The sequence below is a fragment of the Neoarius graeffei genome, chromosome 22 (genome assembly GCF_027579695.1).
Source record: "Neoarius graeffei isolate fNeoGra1 chromosome 22, fNeoGra1.pri, whole genome shotgun sequence".
Classification (NCBI taxonomy): domain Eukaryota; kingdom Metazoa; phylum Chordata; class Actinopteri; order Siluriformes; family Ariidae; genus Neoarius; species Neoarius graeffei.
This window is the reverse complement of record NC_083590.1, coordinates 12650441-12664531: the sequence shown is the minus strand read 5'-3', so window position 1 is coordinate 12664531 and position 14091 is coordinate 12650441. Positions and strand designations below refer to the sequence as shown.

Sequence of the window (14091 nt, the reverse complement as noted above, 5' to 3'; positions counted from 1 at the left end):
TGTTTCTCAAAACCCAGTGAATGTGGATAGAATAAAACAGTTATTCCACTCAATCTCGTCGTACATGGGTTATAGATAACTCAGTGATAGCCTTGTTGGCTATCAGCTCATGTACGACTCGATTTCGTGGAATAACTGTTAAATAGCTCCTGTAACGTAAGTGAGAACAGGAACTAATCTTGTTTTGTGGATGTTCCTCAACATGAAATGTAACTGTAAATGGACAAAAAGTACGTCTTCCTTTAAGGAGTAAAAATGGTTCGAAATGTTTGGACTTTTTATATCAGGAGAATGAATCAGCTTTAGGGGTGGGAACGGTAATTTCGCTTCATATCAGCCTGTCCTTGATTATTACCCCACCACCACACCTTTAAATGTTTTATTCCTTACTTATTACATTTTGACTTTTTGTGGATGTCTAAAAAAACGTGTTGATTTTGCTCAAGCTTCTTTTCAGTGCAAACTGAGTTCAGACTAATTATTTATAGATTAAAAAGTAATTGTAGACTGATGACTGGTGCTCTACAGTTATTAATTGTGTGTGTGTGTGTGTGTGTGTGTGTGTGTGGTGACTGTGGTTGATGTGCATTTCTGTGTTTCTGTCGTTCCTTGCTGCTGAGACCTGAGACTACATTAAAGTAAATCTGTCCCTGCAAAGTCTTGTTCTTTTTCTATTTATTATTTATTGCATTTTTCTTCTTTTTCTTAACTCAAGCTTGTTCTCAGATTTCCAGACATTTCCAAAAAGCCTGAAAGACACGACAGTCATCTTATTTACAGTGTGGTGGTTTCTGTGGTAGCCAAACAAATAAATAAGCAAACAAAAACACCTCTCTGGGTGGGTGGGACATCCTCTTTGTCTCTCCTGTCAATCACAGTGACACTAGCCAATCACGCGTGTCTGTGTGCTGATGTATGTAGAAGAGGGAAGATAGCCCTTTCCTCTGAGTGTGTTACGCTGCCTTGTGACACTGCAGTTCTGAAAGATGTCATCGATTGACTTCACATGTCTCAGAGACGTTTATCCATGTTGTTTTTATTTGCATATTCATTAAGAGCACATCTAATTTAAAAAAAAAAATGCTGCTGCTGCAGTGCGTTCGAGGTGTCGCTGCGGGTCCAGTTTCCTCTGGAAGCCAAGCAGGCAGTGCAGGCAGCGGAACGGTCTGTAGTTGCTGTGCTTCCTGCTGTGAGTGATCAGGTTGGAGCTCTGGCTGAACGCCTTCTCACCTGTCAGCGACAGACAGAAAACGCAATAAGAGAAGAAGAAAAGGCACTCTGAGACACAGACAGGTCGCTGAAAGCTTCATCACAAAGATTCATCACCATACTCATATTAACACTAGTCTAAGGACATTATATGTTATTTACCAGCTGGGAGGTCCGTATCGTGAAATACCGTGACTTCGGCCTTGAAAATACTGACCTCGGCCCCATTACCAGCTGGGAGGTCCATATTGTGAAATACCATGACAGAGGTCTTGAAAATACTGCCTGAGGCCTCTGGGCCGAGGTCAGTATTTTCAAGGCTGAGGTCACGGTATTTCATGATATGGACCAACCTTAAGCTGGTAAATAATATATTTATTTTTTTCTTTACCAAATTCTAACAGAAAATGAGAGCGCCCGAAAGGGAAACCATATTTAGAACAAACCTGCTACAAGCTCGTCAAAAACCTGTTTGACAAACTGCTTGGAATTTTCCAAAAATAAAAAACTTGATCTGGGTGACACAAAACCAGGTGCTTTAACTGTGAATACTTGTTATCGCTATCCATGCTGTAAAATTAATGCTATTATACTGAGAAATGTGAAAATAAATGTTGACAAAAAATTGCTACTATGTTTGTTGTTGTTGTGAACAACCAAGTCACCTAAGGTCCGTAACCGGGGTCCAGATCGTAGGATTCCAGACCGCTCACAAGCCAATCAGAGCACATGATTTGATGAAAACTGGACTGCAAAAAAGATGAAAAATGTGAACATATTCTCATAAATGCAGCATCCAGCAGTTGATTCTAGTGATGTGGTGAAACACTTCCTGTTTCTGTATCAGTGGAGCTGTGTGTCTGGAATACTTGAAGAATCAGTCGCTGTATTTGCTAGGCAGCTAGCTAGCTAGGCCGCTTTCATTTACAGTCTGAATTACTAAAGAAATCAATTGCTAGTGTGATACACTCAAAAGATGTGACCATTTTTGTGTTTACTTTGGGAATTATTGTTTGTTTATTATTTTTGAGCACTTCTTTTTGCTAGCTAAATGGGAGAGGAAAAAAACATTTCAGTAATGAAATTTATGCCCAAAGAAAGTAATTACTTTTCTGGAGAGGAGAATCCTTAAATTAGTAGGAAAGAGGAGAGCAGAACCAGTGTGTACAGATGCGCTGTGCCTGGGTTTTCTAAGGTGGGAGGTTCTGCCCTCTCCTCAGAGGAAAATTGGGAAGAGGAACGTGTGATTCCAGTCTTCATTCCTCCTGACATTTCATGTGGATTTTACAGGTTGGTACACTGTATAAAAAAAAAAAAATCACAAATAACTACCTCCTAAAGCTAAACTTTATGTATCGCAACCGGAATGAGTCTTGTCAGTAAATCAGAGTGTATTGTAAGGAGTTAAAAACTGATTGTAAAAGCTACGTGTAATAGCACTCTCAGGGAAATGGCGACTGTTTAACCATGAGTCACAGACAATGTTTACACTTTTATGGGGTTAAAAACACATTATTAATATTATTGTCACTGTGTACATTAAAAATAGCAAAATTTTCAATGCTATGGCCCTGAACACTCAAGTTATTTCTGTTCTGTTTAATCTTAAAGCATATACACAGAGCCATGGCCTCACTTTCGTTTACAAATGCCTTGAGACCTCAAGAATGGCACAGGAATAGTTTAAAGCACTAATAATAAATCTAATATAGTAATTTTTATGATTAAAGTGATTTATATAGGTAGCGGTCTGAGTGAATGACGTTGACGTCCGTAACGTCACAGCAGGAAGGCTATCAGTCTCATCGCCATTTCCGCTATACTAAAACACAGAGCTGACTGCAACTCTGATCCTCCATTTTGAGCTAATTTATCACCATGCCACGGAGATGTGTTTTTGGCTGGTGCAGGAACACGACAGAAGGTGGATTTACGTTGCATTCATGGCCCAAGAATGTTCAAACTGCGAAGATTTGGACGCGTTTTGTGAGAAGTTCACGGGCACATTGGGCGCCTACGAAGTGGTCTCTCCTCTGCTCTGCACATTTTACTGAAGACTCATATGAGACCTCTGATCTGTTGAGGAGTGTTGACCATAAGCCCATATTGAAAGATGGTGCAGTACCAACAGTTAAAGAAAAAGAAAACTACAAGAAAAGGAAAGTATTTATTTTATTTATTTTTTTAAAATAAAAGTGAGTTCAGTGGCACCAGTCCTCCCGGAGTGAGCCGAGGGTTGTTACTATAACCCGGGATGGAATGTGACGGGACATATCGCTCTTTCAGTGACCTCCCTGCAGTCGTTGCTAAAACCGGTGACATCCTGTTCCATCCCAGGCTTTAGTAATTGCCTGAGCCCAGCAGTAATGGCGGAATACACAGCCACATTGTTTACCTGCATTTAGATTAATACATGTAACTTGTATTGTGTGTTTAAGTTAGCGGTATAAGATTATTTAATTTGCTTCAGAATGTGATTGTCTCAGTTCATCTGATTATTTAATGAGCCTTTTACATTTTATCAGTGAAAATGCATGCATGTACGTGTATGTTGCATAAGTTATAGCACCTATCCTGTTTTAATGAGAGTCAACCCACAATCAATGAAGTCAAATCAGTCCGAGTTGAGCAAGTCGGTAACGGTATTTCTTACTTTCACCATAAATTTTTATTCATATGATGTTGGTCTATAGCTGTCAAAGGCCTCGGCCTTATAACCGGTTACCGCAGTGATGTCACGCACTCAGGGCTGGCTGGCTCAGCGAGGCAGCTCGAATGCCAACTTTGAGGTCGATTTTAACTCTCAAAAAAAAAAAATTATTCCCATTTATGCAGCATACAAGAGTCAAGGATGGAGATACTATCCACTCAGAAATTTATTTAAAAATAAAGGCTCTGCGTATCTCCTTTAAAGATGTAGATTTTCCATTTTGAGAGTTTGACCCATACTAATATTTGAAGTTAATTGACATTCCCTATGTGACACATCGAGTGTTTTGAGACATAAAAACAGCCTTAGACTACTTAAAGTAGCTTACAACACACATGTAGGTTCATTTATGTTTCTCAGTGTATTTTATGTATGCGTGTTTATTTGCTACTCAGATAACAGTATATGCAGTGGCGATCCTAGAGTGATTTACTCCCCAGGCAAAACCCCCTGCTGGCGCCCCCCCGGCCCAACCCGACAACCACCTCCCACTCACCACCTAAGAAAACACTAACTTTGTCCAGAACACACACGACCCCATACACAAACTCACAACAGCTATTTTCAAGAACAAATTTCCAGTTTTAATGACTAGTGCAATAAAAAATACAAAGATAAACAATAAAAGATAAACAATAAACAAAAAGACTCAATGACTTCGCATTACAGCTATCCACAGCTATTTAAGAAAGCACAATTGCACTACAGCACCACCCGATGGTCAAAATATTGCACAAGTCAGTCAGTTTTACCAACAGAGTGCACAATGAATTATCATAGAGTACCATTCACCATTATTATTAACAAGAAGACTTAAACCTCCATTAAAGTCGCACCATATAAATAACAAAAGAAGCTAAACAGTTAAACAATCACAATTACAGAATAACATGAAGTGACAAAAGATCTAAAAATACTATACATTAAAGTGGCAAAAATGGTAAAACGCAATCATGTATCATAAATAAATGAACTAACGACAGAGAAGAGGTAAATCCTATACATATTACTGTACACATAAGAAGAAATAACAAACAATATTGTGTATCATAAATAACAAGAAGTAACAAATGAAGAAGTTAACACTCTTTAAAGTGGCAAAAATGGCAAACCACTATAATTTGTCATAAATAACAAGACGTGCAAAAGAAGTAAGAGGAAAACAGTCTATATACATTTAAGTGGCAATTATATTCAGGATGCAAAAGTGAAAGCACAACCTAAAAGTTGGCTTTTCTGGCCTTCCTGGATGCAAATTCTTCCACAATGTCTTCATATGAGATTGCTGTGTCACCGCATAAGCTGCCATTTTTAATTTGAAATAAACATTGGGATATAGGCATTAGTGTTTCTGTGTGTGTGTGTGTGCCTAACTTGTCATAGCCCCATAATATGCACAATCCCGCCAGCGGAACGTTGTACTAGTCATCAAAAAGACTTTACTACCATAGTACTACACTACTATGACATTACACAGAGTCTTAAGTAATACATTACGACTTGATCATTGCCATTCTGGTAACAGCAAATTTATAACGGGCCGTGTTCGCGACGTACAACACACGACGAGAAATGTTTAAACGACCATGTAAAAATGTTAACATTCTGTTGGCTAATAGAGGGCTCCGAGATGATGCTAAAAATAGTAACACTGCGCGTGCGCGGCCATCTTGGAAGTCACTCGGGCCAGAGCGCGCATAGAGTACACATCATAGAGTACACATTTAGCGATTCGTTTCTGCGTTAGAGGGCTTAGAAGCTTTGATTTTTTAAGAATTTAGACATCTGAAGTGATGGAGCACTACTGTGAAAGTTTGGATAAGCAGGCACGGGAGCGTTATGCTGAGAAGGTACGTTTCATTGGGAATGTAGATCCATACACTGTTAGTGAGAAGGAATGGAAAGCTGACCCCAGCTTGTTGCCGCATTTAACATACATAGATCTTGTGAACTATCTAGTGTTTCACCCAAGTCCATTTTGTGAACTAAAGGATTTCCAGAACTACAAGAGCATGGAAGCATATGATAGATGTGTGTCCGGTTGGGTCTGCGATGTGTCGGTGTTTACTGCTGAAGACGGAGAGACAAAAGTGATCAGAGGGAAAGTGTTACACTTGCAGAGACTATCCCAGCCTAGTCTACACTCCTGGATAATAGTTGACAAGAGACATGCTATTTTGTGTGCACATTGCAACTGCATTGCTGGACTTGGAGAATGTTGCTCCCATGTTGCGTCCCTGTTGTTTTATGTTGAAGCGGTCACGAGACTGAGGGAAAGAACAACAGTCACACAACAGCCGGCATACTGGATGCTACCGGTAACTATGATATTAAAATAACTATTTTAGTAACTATTTTAGTAACTATGAAATTCAAGACAATATTAACCTACCTGTCACAAAGTGATCAGAACAAATCCGGATACAGTCAAGTTGTCCTAAATTTGATCGGTTGATGGCAGCCAGCCACTGTCGTCTCCTCCGCTCGCTTTTCTCCTGTGCTGCAATTCCCTGGTTAGTCACAACTTTAGGGAGTCTGTAGAAGCTTTTGCCACCCTTTTCCCCCAGGCTACTACAGCCAACAATGACACACGTTTTCGGCATTGTCACCCCTTATTGCTTCGCTGGACAACAACAATGCACTGACACAGCGACCTTTGACTTCCAATATGGCCGCCGCCGGGTGCGCGCTGATCTCGAAGCACTCTATACAGAGCCCAACGTTAACCCAAGGCAATGACAGCAATAACTTTAAACGTTTTGTTGCAAAGCCTAATCGTTATGCTGAAATTAATTTGGTGTTGGGGGGCAGGCCAGGCCAGGTCGTCCGACTTAGCAAGCATCAATAATATAAGGCTAATTAGGGCACTAATTCATGTCACTCACTGAAACTGATTCATAAAGCATACCTTTTTCTTTTGCTCGTTTCTCCTCCTCTTCTTTCCTTTTCTTCCGGAATTGGGCACCTGATGGCTTTGACCTTTTCCTATCCATTAGATCTATCTCCCCCCGCCCGTCTTGTTTTTTTCTGTTTTTTTTTTTTGGGACCCTTTTTTTTTTTTTCACGCCCACGCTCCTGCCACCCCGCGATGCCGCCCCGGGCGGCTGCCCGGTCGGACTGCCCCCAGGACCGCCCCTCAGTATATGAGGAGTGTAGCTTCTAGCTGAGTTAATTGCACTATGTGGTAGTAGCTATGTGATCAGCACAGACGCTGAGAAGGTACACTTCAACAAATACTAATGTCACATGTAACCTAGCAGTGGTTCCTGAGTGTGGTGAACATGAGTTAATGGGAAGATCAAAACCCCCCAAAACCTACTGACGTACATTATTGCAGCAATGTAAGGACGCTAAACCAAACCATGGACATTGGAACAAAGATACATTCACGCACCAGGGAAGATTTTGAATGTTTATTCCATGTTTTCTGACATTCTGTAATAAATGAGAGGAAAATTGGGAAGAGAAATGTGTGGTTCCGGTCTTCATTCCTCCTGACATTTCATGTGTATTTTACAGGGAATTGGAGACTCTGAACCAACAACCTTTTTGTTATTGTTGTCCTAACATTGGGACACTGCAAGCTAGCAAGCCATTTCAAACAACGTTAGCGAGCTACGTTAGCTAGTGCATGTACAGTGTAAATTATTCAAAGAATCACTAAGCACTTATCTTAGCTTGTGCTTGTATTTTATTTATTATTAGCCAAAAAATGTTCTTGAGTCACACTAGTGCTCTAGAATCACTATACAAGCTATCTAATTCTCAGCTACGGTACATTTTATGTGATTATCGTGATTGATTAGAGAATTATTCTTATTGACTACGTTTGCTAGCTAGCTGAGTTAGCCAGGCAGTTTTCTGTGCAAACAGTAGCCTACCCTGATAGCGTCTGAAGCGCTCCTCAAAGACTCCTTAGCTAAGTTAGCTAGCTAGTTTTCCTTGGAAACATGAGGTATGTTATGCTAGCTTGTGTCTGTGAATTATCATTAACTAGACAGCTAAAGTAACTAGAAAGAGTTATTAAGAAGAATCACTAGCTAAGTTAGTTAGCCACTTTGCTCTGGAAACATTAGCTACACAGGTTTGTGCTCCTGTTGTCTTGAATGCTTGAAGAAACATCAGCTTCATTTAATTTGTGAATTTGTGTCAGATAATTTGTGAAGAATTACTAGAAGTTATCCAGATTATTTTCACTGAAAATATTAGCTAGCTGCTTTTCATTTTATCTGTATTGTCTTGATTAAAGCCAATCAAGCTAGGTTCTAAATAACTAAAGACAGTTTGAAAGATAGGTTTTCTAACTAGCCAAATTAGCAAGTCAATTTACTCTGATAACAGTTAGCTTGTGTCAGAATTATCTTTAATACTTGTTAGCTTTATTTACAAGGCAGCTAAGGTAACTAGCTGATTTCCTGTGCAAATAGGTAGCTAGCAAATTTTCTGTGAACACATTAGCTAGCTACATTTGTGTGTGCGTGTGTGAGAGAGAGAGAGACCAGTGTGTATGAAGGTGTGTTTCTTCATGTCAGATTTCTGGTGGAATCTCTTGCCGCAGTATTGACAGGAGTAAGGCAGAGTGTTGGAGTGGATCAGCAGGTGAGTGGAGAGAGTCGATGAGCATTTAAACACCTTCTCACACAGCTTACCGACAAAACTGCGATCCTAAAACACATTTATTAAGCTAACAGACCTTGCTAATTCTGGAAAGATTCACATCCTAACATCATATGACTACAACACACACCCACAGGTGTGCCTTACTTTAGCCCTGCCATAGAGGCTAGCAGGAGGTCGGAGCCCATGATGCTGTGTGTTGAAACCAAACCCAGTCAGTGGAACAGCAGCTCTGTTGATGTGAGACCTGCGCAGGTGAGTCACTAAACCCACGGCTGAGGACATCACCTGAGACACGCTGAGGACATCAAACACAATTCTTTATTAAAGTTAAAGCTGAAGGCTTGGGAAAGCTTTCTACTGGGTCATCACGGATCAGAGAAAACAAAAAGCTTTGATGAACTCCGAACAATTCTAAAAGTGTCCTAAACAATAGTTTGGAGAAGATCAAAGATCAACGTGTTGGTAAAAGTTGTAAAGAGTTCTAGTAAGATTTAATAAATCCTGAAAAGGCTTTTTTAATTCTAAAGAAATTCTAATGATTTGCTGAAAAGTTCTAAAGTAATTGCAGAATCTTGTAAAAATAAACTTAAACCAATTTTTTTAAAGAATTCTAAAGATTGTCCAAACACTTTCAAAAGTTCTGAAAGAAAAAAGATTGTGAAAAGTTCCTAAGAATTCTAAAAATTGCTGAAAAGGTAGAAATAAATGTTAAAGCTCGAGTTATAAGCATAGAGTTTTACAGAGTTCTGAAGTGTTCTACATAGTTGTGCAGGACTTGTGTAGGGTTCTGTACAGTTGTGAGGAGTTGTGTATAATTGTGCAGAGTCGTACAGAGTTGTGGAGTTCTGTAGAGTTGTAAAGGATTGTGTTGAGCTGTGTCGAATTGTGTAGTTTTCTGAACTGTATAGAGTTGTGTATAGTTATTTATCTGTGTAGAGTTGTATGGCGTTGTGTTGAGTTTTGTAGTTGTACAGAATTGTGTAGAGATGTACACTGTTGTGTAGCGTTGTCCGGTTGTATAGAGTTGTGTTGAGTTTTGTAGAATTTTGTAGTTGTACATAATTGTGTAGAATTGAACAGTGTTGTGTAGAGTTGTATAGTTTTGTAGTTGTACACAGTTCTGTAGAGTTGGACATAGTTCTGTAGAGTTGTAGAGATGTCAAGTTGTAGAGTTTTTTTGCTGTACTGAATTGTGTAGAACTGTACAAGGTTGTGTTGAGCATTGTAGTTATACAGAATTGTGTAGAGTTGGACAGAATTGTGTTGCGTTGTGTAGTTTGGTAGTTGTACAGAGTTGTGTTGAGTCATGTTGCATTGTACACTGTTGTGTAGACTTTTGTAGTTGTGCAAAGTGTTGTAGATTTTTGTTTTTGTACAGATTTGAGTAGAGTTGTACACTTTTGTAGAGTTGTGTAGACTTGTAGTTGTACAGAGTTGTGTAGAGAGGGTCTCACCTTCTCACAGAGTGGACGTTTGCACAGTGGAGTGTTGGAGTTGTGCTGCAGTCTGTGGCTCAGCAGCACCTGCACCAGTGACTCCAGTTTCTGCTCGCTGTGAGAGCTGGGGGTGTGGCTCAGGGTGGACACCAGGGGGCACTCACTTTCACCTGCCTCCTTATCTACAGGAGCACATGCAGTGAGGCATCAGCCAGGAGCAGCGTTACTGACTCACCCCTCGTCCCTTCATCTTCTCATACACATATCCTCTCATACATACCCACATACTCTCATCTTCTTAGCACCTCATTCCCTCATCCTCTTAGCCCCTCATCCTCTCATACCCCCATTCTCTCATTTCCTCATCCTCTCCTCACCCCCTCATCTTCTCATCCCCTAATTCCCTCACACTCTCACCCCCTAATCTCCCCATCTTCTCATCCTCTCCTCCCCTCACCCCCTAGTCCTCTTGTCCTCATCCTCTTATCCCCTCATTCTTTCATCTCATCCTCTCACACCCTCATCCCTCAATCATCTCACCTCCTCTCATACCCTCATCCTAATACCCTCCTCTTCTCATCCTCTCATTCCATCATCCTCTCCTCCCCATACACACCTCATTCTCTTACTCCCTCATTCCCTCCTCTCCTTATACCCACATCTCATCCCCTCATCTTCTCCTCCTCTCATCCCCTCATAACCACATCCTCTCATACCCTAATCCCTTCATTCCCTCGTCCTCTCATACCCTAATCCTCTCATTACGTCATCCTCTCATCCCCTCGTCATCTGAACCCTCTCATGCCGTCTTCCCGTCATCCTCTCACCCCCTCATCCCCCGTCCTCTGACCCCCCATCCTCTGACCTCCCTCATCCTCTCATCGCCTAATCCTCTCATTCCGTCATCCTCTCTCCCCCTCATTCCCTCTTCCTCTGACCCCCCTCATCCTCTCATCCCTTAATCCTCTCATTCCATCATCCTCTCAACCCCTCATTCCCTCGTCCTCTGACCCCCCTCATCTTGACCCCCCATCCTCTCATCCCCTAATCCCCTCATATTCTTGTCCTCTCATACCCTCACCCTCTCTCCCCCTCATTCCCTCATCCTCTCATATCCCAATTCCCTCATATTCTCATCCTCTCATTCCCTCATCCTCTTATCTCCTCATCCTCCAATACTCTCATTCCCTCAGGATCTCACAGTTAACCCGAAAAAAATGTGCAATTGGGTGGGTGGAAATACGGTACCTGGGTTTCCACTTGGGTCATGGGCAGGTGTGTCCCCAAATTGACAAGACGGCAGCGACTGCGGCCTGCCCAAGGCCTAAGACCAAAATGGGAGTGAGACAGTTCCTGGGGTTGGCTGGCTACTATCGGAGGTTCATATCTAATTACTCAGACATCACCAGCTTGCTGACTGATCTCACTAAAAAAGGAGCACCAGATCCGGTCAAGTGGACGGAGGGTAAAAGCTGCATTGTGTGGGGGGCCACTCTTACACTCCCCTGACTTCTCTCTCCCCCTTTTATTTTGCAGACAGATGCAGAGGGCTGGGGGCCATTTTTTCCCAGAAGGTGGAGGGTGAGGAACGCCCTGTGCTGTACATCAGCCACAAGCTCTCGATACATGAGTGTAAGTACAGCACCATCGAGAAAGGAGTGCTTGGCCATCAAGTGGGTGGTCCTCACCCTCCGGTACTACCTGCTGGGGCACCCTTTCACCCTCTGTTTGGACCATGCGCCCCTCCAGTGGCTCCACCGTATGAAAGATGCCAATGCACAGCTCACCTGTTGGTATCTAGCCCTTGAGCCATTTAAATTCGAGGTGGTCCACAGGCCGGGGACGCAGATGGTAGTGGCGGACTTCCTGTCCCATCAGGGATGGGGGGAGTCCACTGCAGGCCAGACGGCTCCCCGGCCCGAGTCGGGCAGTGGGGATGTGGCCTAGCATCTCTTTGTGAATGGAGGGTGGGGCCAGGGAAGGTGAGTGGCAAAGTCAATGCACCTGTGGTTAATTAAATGTTGTGTGTCGGTGTTGTTGCAGTGACAGAGGATAGAAAAGGAGGGAGAGAGCAGAGAGAGGGAAGCTCTCCTGACCAGAACACATGTGTGTGTGTGTGTGTGTGTGTGTGTGTGTGTGTGTGTGTGTGTGTGTGTGTGGGTGTGTGTGTGTATGAGAGAGAGAGCAGCGAGTGAGTAAAGCTGAAAAGCAAGAAAATAAGTAAAAGTGTGTGTGTGAACATCAGCTCTCGCCTGCCATGTTTCTGTACTTCACCCACATCAGGGACATATTACTATACATGAGTAGAAGGCAGCCGTCGATCCTGAGGGATCATGGCTATACACCGGTGGATGTTTCTCAGCAGTGTCTGCTGTGGCTATAAATTCCGATGTGAAAGTGTCAAGCCCTGCCACATCTCGCGTGCTGTAAAGCGATGCTGGAGTGTCCTCTCCAGGGTGCAAGCCTGGGCAGTGAAATAGTGATATGATCTTGGGGGGGGGGGGGGGGTTGTGAACAACATTGAACTGCCTTAGGAATTCCAACTCCAGATTTTTCCTCTGAGTTTACTCCCAAAGCCTTTCCCATGAGTGGGTTTGGCCACAAGGTTTGAGATCAGAGTTTTCCTTCTCCTAGATGAACTACCAGCTGAGGTTGACGGGCTCCATCTATCCGGAAACCAACTGGTTTTAAGGCACCAGTGACCCACCTTCGCCCCTTCTCCTGTCAGTAAAAGCAGGTTCCGCCAGGCTTAGAAGCTAAGCTACATGAGCAGGCCAGGAGTCGGACTTCAGTTGTCAGAGGCAATTTGAGACACATACCATATGGGAGCATTTTATAGATAAAAGGAACTTGTCCCCACTACCACCCCTATATTGTATTTTTTATTTACTTCCTTATATTGTGTGCATAAAACATATGAATCCATTTTCCAGAAAGGTTGTGATATTTTCCAAAATGTAATAAAAACAAAAATCTGTGATTATTTTTTTTTAAATTCGCGTGAACATGTATTTAACTGACAAAAATGCAAAGAAAAGCTTTTCAATAGCTTTACAGACCAACTTAAATGTATTTTGTAAATATAAAAGTTAGGACAGAGGCATTATTACCATTGTATTCCATCATCTTTCCTTTAATAACACTTTTTAATCATATGGGATCTGAGGATATGAATTGTTGCAGTTTTGCAACTCAAATAAAAGGGTACGAGGCAGAGAATAGGAGGGTACAATTAAAAAGGCTGAAGCCCTTCACCGCAGGGGTGCAGATAGGATTTTTGAACTGGGGGGGACTGAGCTGTCAGCAAATTATTCCATTTTGTGTATATATGTGTGTGTATATATATATATATATCAGCTGGATAGTACAGTGGTAATGCTCACTGACTACGACGCAGGAAATCGGGGTTCGAATCCCGGTCGGGGCAAAACATCATCCAGTAAGGGTCCTTAGGCAAAACCCCTCATGATATATCAGCCTACCTCAGGAATGAGTGAAAACATAACTGATAAAGTCATACCGGCTCAGACGTCGCCCGGGTCAACAAGGTCTGCGTCAGTTGCTAGGGAACCAGGGCAAACTGATGAGAAATGGGCTACTGGAACAAGACATTGATGGACAAGGACAGAAAATACGGATTTGCTGGAATGCTACTATACAAGCAATCCCAGAGAGAGGGGATACATGCAGAGAATCTGGGACCATTGGATACTTCGAAACCCACAATCAAGGCTAACAAAGAAACAGCTATTAGCCCAGTGTTCCAACATCCATAATCGAAATCTGCTATCACAACTAGAGATTAATGAAATACAACAACGATGCTACGGCAAGGGGGAGCCAGGAAGACAGGTCAGCGGGGAGATGTCATCATCATCCCCACAACCAGAGATTGGGTACCAAGCCCCAACAGCTAACAGCCTCAACACAAGAGCTGCTGACCTGAGAAGGAAGATCATGACCCAACTGGAAACCTGGAGCCCCCGACAAATACCGAAGCTGAGTTGCCAAGTACCTTCAGAAGATCTACTAGTAGATGTGAATGCTGCTCTGAAGACAATCTCCACAAGAACCATCACTGAGACCAACAAGCTGATACACAGTACAGCAACAGTA

At 42.3% G+C, this 14091-nt stretch overlaps 1 pseudogene; it reads right to left on the bottom strand.

Moving 5' to 3' along the window:
- Nucleotides 1-1063: 1063 nt before the first annotated feature.
- LOC132870280 (zinc finger protein Gfi-1b-like) overlaps nt 1064-14091 on the bottom strand; it is a 33699-nt pseudogene continuing 20671 nt past the window's right edge.